The sequence below is a fragment of the Myotis brandtii genome, unplaced genomic scaffold (assembly GCF_000412655.1).
Source record: "Myotis brandtii unplaced genomic scaffold, ASM41265v1 scaffold866, whole genome shotgun sequence".
Classification (NCBI taxonomy): domain Eukaryota; kingdom Metazoa; phylum Chordata; class Mammalia; order Chiroptera; family Vespertilionidae; genus Myotis; species Myotis brandtii.
The window spans coordinates 892,134-899,583 of NW_005371530.1; positions in this window are offsets into that span (position 1 = coordinate 892,134).

Sequence of the window (7,450 nt, forward strand, 5' to 3'; positions counted from 1 at the left end):
GTCAGCCTTCCCACACTTCCAGCCCTCTTCTCCTTATGGTTTGGCAGCAGCATTGCTTTGCTTAATATGCATTCTAGCCAACACTGAGGCACTGGAGAGCATTCAAGAAAAGGCAAGACATCTGTGAGCTGGCCATACGTCAACACTGATATCTTCTGATACCTTCAAGTACTGTGTTAGAGCATCAAGAGGAAAGAAAAGAAGTAGCCACACCACTCTTCAACCCACTGGCCAAATTTGGGAGGCTCAAGGTAATACACTCAATTTTCATGCCTAGATCTTACATTGGTTGACATTATGACAGAAATACATTGACCCATGGAAATGGATTAGATGACTAAAACTTCAGAATAGAAGAAAAAAATACATGTAGTATCAGTTTCAAACTCTAGAATACCATGTATAGTTTTGATAAAGCAATGTTCAATGCTGGTTGGTTTGATAAAGTGGTTAAGAGGAGGAGACCTGGACCTGGGATACCCAGGTTCATATCGTGCTGGTTGGTTTGATAAAGTGGTCAGGAGGAGACCTGGACCTGGGATACCCAGGTTCATATCCTGGTTCCACTGTTTTTATACTTGTGTGCGATGTTGGACAAGTTCCTGAACTTCTTTAAGCCTCAGTGTCCCCAACCGTGGAATGGTAATACTGACTCTCTCCTCTGATTGTTGTTAGAATTTAGTGAATTTTATCAGATTAGAAAAGCACTCAAGAAGCCGTATGTAGCTCTGGCCAGTTTGCTCAGTGATTAGAGCGTCAGCCCATGCACTGAAGGGTTACAGGTTCAATTCCCTGTCAAGGGAGTATACCTGGCTTGCAGGTTTGATCTCCAGCCTTGGTCAGGGTGAATGCGGGAGGCCACCAATCAATGTGTCTGTCTCACATCCATGTTTCACTCTCTCTCTCTGCCCCTCCCTCCCTTCCAGTCTCTCTAAAAAAATAAATGGAAAAATAATATCCTTGGGTGAGGATTAACCAAAAAAAGAAGTTCTACCTATTACTGTTATTGGATCAAGCAATAACGTTTGAATGGATGAGCATGAATCATTGCTAGAAAAATAACTTTGACCCAATTAAAGGCAAGTAAAATGCATGCTTGAAGAAAAGCCCATTTATTATAGCTTCATAACAGATAATCTGGCAAATATCTTCAATGTACAAATCACAAATGGAAAATGCAAATTCAGTAAATGCTAAATAAATGTATTCAGTAAGTTGTGTTCTACCCGGCTTCTCTAATAATGGAATGCTTTAAGCATTCTTTTTTAAGCTCCTTTATTGCTAAACCTCTGAAGCTGATTTTACAAACTTGTTCTTTGTCCTATAGTCTCAAACTTCCCACATGTGCCAAGGATGAAATGCTTCCCAACCCTTCCTTAATCTGCCAGTCCTGTACCACTTTCTTCCTATGTCTTTACTAAGACAGGGGTTTGGATACTAAAATTTCCAAAACATTTAAAAACAAATATTTCACTCTCCTCTGAAAAATGCCTGCATCATCTATATAAAAAGGATACTCACTTGGCCCCAGCACAGAAGTTAGAATGAACAAAGGAATTGAAAAGTTTATTATGTAGGGTGGGCTTAGAATTCAACTGGAAGAAACCACACATAAACAATTACTACAAAACTAGATTAAATTCCTGATCTCTTCAACCAAAGATGCAGACATGGTTCACACCAGGTAAGGTATTGCTAGAACAGAGCATCTCAGATTCTTACTTTTTAACAGCCTTTTCATACTCATTCAGGAAAAGCATGCTAACAATTTACATATAAATGGGCAGACATTAGTGCCACTCCTGATTCTTGATGGAAACCAATGGTCAATAAGGCCACATCTTCATTTAGGAGGAGAATGAAGAGTTGTTAGCATGGGTTCCTGACCTGTAGCTCCAAGGTTACATCATCCCCATATTCCAATCTCTAACCTTTCTTTATCTCTTACTCTGCCTTAATATTGGCAGATTGGTTCTGAATTTTATCTGATCAAAAATCCAATTACCCACAAAATGCTGCAACCATCCAAAAAAATGATAGTAGGTGATGTCTTTACTCTAAATATAGCATTATGTCAGGGTAATTTAATAAAAAAAATGTAAACCTATGTTACATGTGTACAATTATCATCATAGTATGGTTATTTTTATTAGTCTTCTTGGGCTGCTATAACAACAACAAAAGAAAACATAGTACTGAGAGGTGGTGTAAACAACAGAAATGTACTTTCTCATAGTTCTAGAGGCTGGAAGTCTCAGATAAGGTCCCACAGGGTTGGTTTCTGGTGAGGAATTCCTGGCTTGCAGATGGCTGCCTTTTCACTGTCCTCACATGTCCTTTTATTGGTAAGTGTGCATGCAGAGAGAGAGAGCTCTTCTTCATCTTATAAAGCCACCAATCCACTCAGATTAGGGCTCCACCCTTATGACCTCATTTAACCTCAATTATTTCCTGAAGGCCCTACCTCCAAACTCAGTTGAATTAGAGGTAAGGGCTTCAAAATATGAATTGTGGGGGTGGGGGAGAGGCACATGATTCAGTCCATACTGTATAGCAACTATTATATTAACACCACTCTTGTATTCATTTGTTCAGGAAATTAATATAAACGTATAATTATCAGGTCATCCTACTTATTCTATAGCCCTCACAGGACACCTTTTTTGTTGTTGTTGTTTTACTTCCAGGGCTATCCCAATAACAAAATAGCTTTTCTTATCACATTTTTCTCCTGGTGAGTTCAGGTAACACATAGAGCATTATTTCAGCAGTTGGTGTATGAAATCAACAGCCTCACTTTTCCATGCCAGCCAGTTTCTTACCTCGTACATGCCAGTTCTATTTTATGAGGTTTAAACTGTGGCACTTTTCCTATTCATACTTGTCCAATATCCTCATTTTACACTAAGATTCCAAAAGTTATTTATCCTCCCATCCTCCTGAGAGCTGGAAGCTGTACCATCGGTGCTGGCCACCTGACAGCCATATGTGCATTCACATTTCACGTCTGAAACCCAGCTTCACACACTTCTCAAAGCTCACTGATTTATCAAGGGAAAAAAGGGCTTATTTTATTTCATTATGGTCATCACATTTTACTCTCTCTCCCTGAGGTTTTTTGGTTTCCAACCAGCATAACACTCTGATTTCCCTCTCCTACCATTAAGTTTTCTGGATACTTCTCTTGCTGTCCTGCCAATAAACACACATGCCTCCCTCACCACCTCTTTACCTCCAAACACATAGACATCCTCCTTTCTGGGGTAGGTCCCTCCACTACTGCCATATAGTGACCTTTTTTCAGAAGAAAGGGATCATATCTCACAGGCCCCAAAGACCATCTCCGAAAGATATATTTAGAAAATTTCCCATAACTCACAAGAGCCTTCAGATCAGAGCCTACTGGGCTATTCTAAAAATCTTAAAGATTTGAAGAGAAAATCACTTCAAATGACCTTGACGGTCTTTGCAGGCTCTTACCATGAAAGAAGGACATGAAAATTGATAGTTAAATTATGGTCTAGATCATAGGTGCTGGTAAGTCTAAACCTAGAATCCATTTTGGATGGCTTTGAGTTATTTGGGGAATCGTTTTAAAAATGTAAATGGTTTCTCAATCACCATTGGAAAGAGCATAAAAACCTCTTATCACTGATCTTCAAGTTATTGTAATTTTACTAGTATTTCCTTCCATTCATTTCTGGGACCTCACTTATCTGACCATTCCTCCAACTACAGCTGAAGGAACTCATGATCGATGCTTGACCTAAACTGGCCCATGAGATTATTCTTTTTTAAGAATTTAGAATCAAGACCAAGAGAGGTTAATCACTCTCTGTGGGCCTCTTATGCTAAAGGTATATCAGTCTGAGATCTATAGGGTCCTATTCTAGCACAAGGAGAGCCAGGTACAGGGGAAACATGATTGAAGATGATGTGCAAAGAGATGCAGAATGAGGATTCCGGCAGCTCTAGAGGGAGAGAGGATGACTCAGAGAATGAGCTTGGTTCCTAAGGGGCTTCCTAATGGCTATTTCCGATGGCTTCTGAAGCCCAGCTGCTATTTCTGGACTTGAGTTCCATGAACTTCCCCCATATGGTGAGTTGAATGGTGTTATGGACTGAATGTTTGTGATGCCACTCCCAACCCTCCCGCATAAAAATTCAGGTGTCAAAGCCTAATTACCAATGTGATGGCATTTGGAGCCCTTATGGATGAGACTAGTGCCCTTATAAGAAGAGACACTAGAGAGTCTGCTTCCTCTCCCTGCTTTTGACCTTGTGAGGACACAGCAAGGACATGGCCACTCGCAAAACAGGAAGCAGGCCCTCGCCAAACACTGGATCTGCTGACACCTTGAAGTTGGACTTCCCAGCCTCTAGAACTGTGAGAAATAAGTGTTTGTTGTTTAAGCCATCCAGTCTATGGTAATTTGTTTTAGCAGCTCAAAGTGACTAAGATAAATGATGTCACCCCAAACAGGCCCCCCGCAGAACCTCAGAATGTGTCATCATTTGAAATAAGTGTCTTTGCAGATGTAAGTAAGGTAAAGAGCTCAAGATGAGATCATCCTGGATGAGGGAGGGACTTAAATTAAATGATAGGTATCCTTCTCAGAGACTAAAGAGGAGAAGGGAGAGACACAGAGAAGACCATGGGAGAGATTAGAATAAGGCTTAGACATGCCAAGGAATGGCAAGGGTTGCTATACAGCCACCAGAAGCTAGATAAGAGTCAAGCAAGAATTCTCCCCTGGAGTTTTCAGAGGTGGCCCTGCTGACACTTGGTTTAGACTTCAGTCCTCCATAATAACTGAGAGAATACATTTCTATTGTTTTAAGCCATTTGGTATATGGTAATTTGTTACAGTAGCCCTAGGAATCTAATACACCCTGTAAATCTTATAATTCCTTCTGCTGACACTAACATGAGTAATATTTACTTTTACTAATAAACAAGCATTCACTAAGATAATGAATATTTAAGAGGTTATTCTTAAATATCAGAGTTACTGCACAAACACGCTTTTAAAATTGTTACTATAGGACAATTAATATATTATAAAAATAAAGTTTAAAATATTCAATAAACTCTTGAATCATAACAAGAAGATAATATATAGCTAGGACAATAACCTCCCCATAACTGTATGTTTGGCTATTTGACATAAGCTCAACATCCAAAATGAATCTCCCGCCTGATATTCTAAGATGTGAAGATTCTTGCATGAATTAGCTTTTTCAAACTTTTGTTTCCTAATCATCCAGGGGGATGGTAATTGCTTGTTCGTTATACACCAAAGTGCAGAAAAAAATCTATAGAATATTAAACTGAAAACAGGAAAAAGGCGTTGAATGGGAGTGGGGGAAAGAGGCATATGTATGTAGTCAGGACTCTAAACTGGAATCACCACCCATGCTCCCTTTCAGAAGGTTGGGGATGCTCTCTTTGGGAGCAGCTCATAACCAGCTGAGTCTTTAGTATATGGGGTGTAGTAAGAGATTCCACCTCCCCAGTAAATCTACATACTAGCCAGCCGTGGGCAAACTACGGCCCACGGGCCGGATCCGGCCCGTTTGAAATGGATAAAACTAAAAAAAAAAAAAGACCGTACCCTTTTATGTAATGATGTTTACTTTGAATTTATATTAGTTCACACAAACACTCCATCCATGCTTTTGTTCCGGCCCTCCGGTCCAGTTTAAGAACCCATTGTGGCCCTCGAGTCAAAAAGTTTGCCCACCCCTGTAACTAGACCACTAATAGCAGGGCCACACAACTCTCTCAGGGCACAGAGAGAAAGCTAAGGCCCAGAGATGGGATGTGAGTTCCTTATAGATGCATCACTAGTTAAGGCATCTTTACTGCTAATAAAAACAGGACTAAGGAGACGGTGGGACTGGGCTATGTAGAAAGGCACAGGCCTGCCAAGGGATAGAAAAAACCATCAAAACGGCAGCAAAGCCAAAACTCGAAAAGATTTTAAAATACTATTTTGTGGTCACTGGAGAAAACTCTAAATTCTGCCTTCAATTCATTCTGTTTGTCCCTGAAGAGGATAAAAAAGAGAAGTTAATGTTTCTTTTGAAAGCTATGTTGTCTGTTCAAGAAAGGCTGAACAGTAAGAAAATTAGGTTCTGCCCTGCCCTTGTCTGTATGTTTCAGCCGGGTGTATATTCCCAAGCCATGTCACACATCTGCAAGTAAATTAATCCGAAAGAGAAGAAAATGGTGTTTATTTAAAGTTCAAGGCATTTCTTAAACGTAAGCATTTGGTCCCACGGGTCGCTGATTCCATTTTCGGTGTACTGATAACAAAATCCATATATTTAAACATTAAAAAAAATAATAATAAGGAAAACCTTTTTACTTGTTTCTGCTTCTTCTTCGTGACATTTCTTGAGGGTTTCGGCATTTGGCCCCTAATTTTCTTTTCACTTCACTGGTCTGACAGCCGAGCTGCAGACTTGGCATTAAACAAAAATCAGCCCAGCAGCTGAACTGTATCATTCCCTTGGTCTGGGGAGACCGGCAGTGTCTGGTCACTTACTTCGCAGCCATCTTTGTGGGTTTCGCTGACAGGATGGGTCACGCGGCTTTCTGATGAAAGATACACTGGAACGAGGGGAGAGAATCTAATTATCTGGCCTCAGCGTCCAGGGGAGGGGCGATGCTGGACAGATGTCCACTGGTTGATGCTCCGGATTTAATAATCTTGCCATTATTCCGACAGGAACGCAGTTTAAAAACAACAACAACACATGCCCACTGTGTTTTCTGTAATCTTTATAACCATTGACTTCTAATCTCCCAAATCTTGGCTATTGAGTCTTCAGATTTACCAATAAGATCCTTGTCCCCTGCAGCGAATCCCTGAGGCTTCCCTGAGGGCTTCTACCTTGGCTGGTGGTTGCTTCCTGGAGCCACATGCAAATCAATCCTCCCCTCTTTCCAGCCCCTTTGTAACTTGCAAGTGAGATGTTTAGATCCAGGGAATTTGTTACTTTCATTATCTCCCCGCTTTTTAGGTGGATCTGTGCATGCTTTTATTTCTCACTGGAAGCCAGCAGCCCGTGCTGAAATCAGTCGCTGCTTGGGAGAGAGTAATGACTCTTCTCCAAATCCTTAGTTATGCTGTTTGGAAAGACCCTGCTGCCGCTAAAGCCCAAACAGAAGCTGAGCAGAGCCATTTTCTGAACCAGATTTTAAAACCAAAGACAAGGCAGCGCCCAGGAGTGGGGGATTTGCAGAGCTCAGACATTGTAAATGAATTGTGTATGTTTTGCTGTAGCGGAAAAGGAAAATCTACAATTTAAATATTTACTCCTCAAGAAGAGCAAGAGAAAGGGTAATCAAGAGACAATACAGAGCAAGTTGGAATAAGTTCTTGTTCTACAAGGTCTAGTGCAGGACGGCGCATACAGCTGAGCCGGCTGTGAGCAGGAGGCG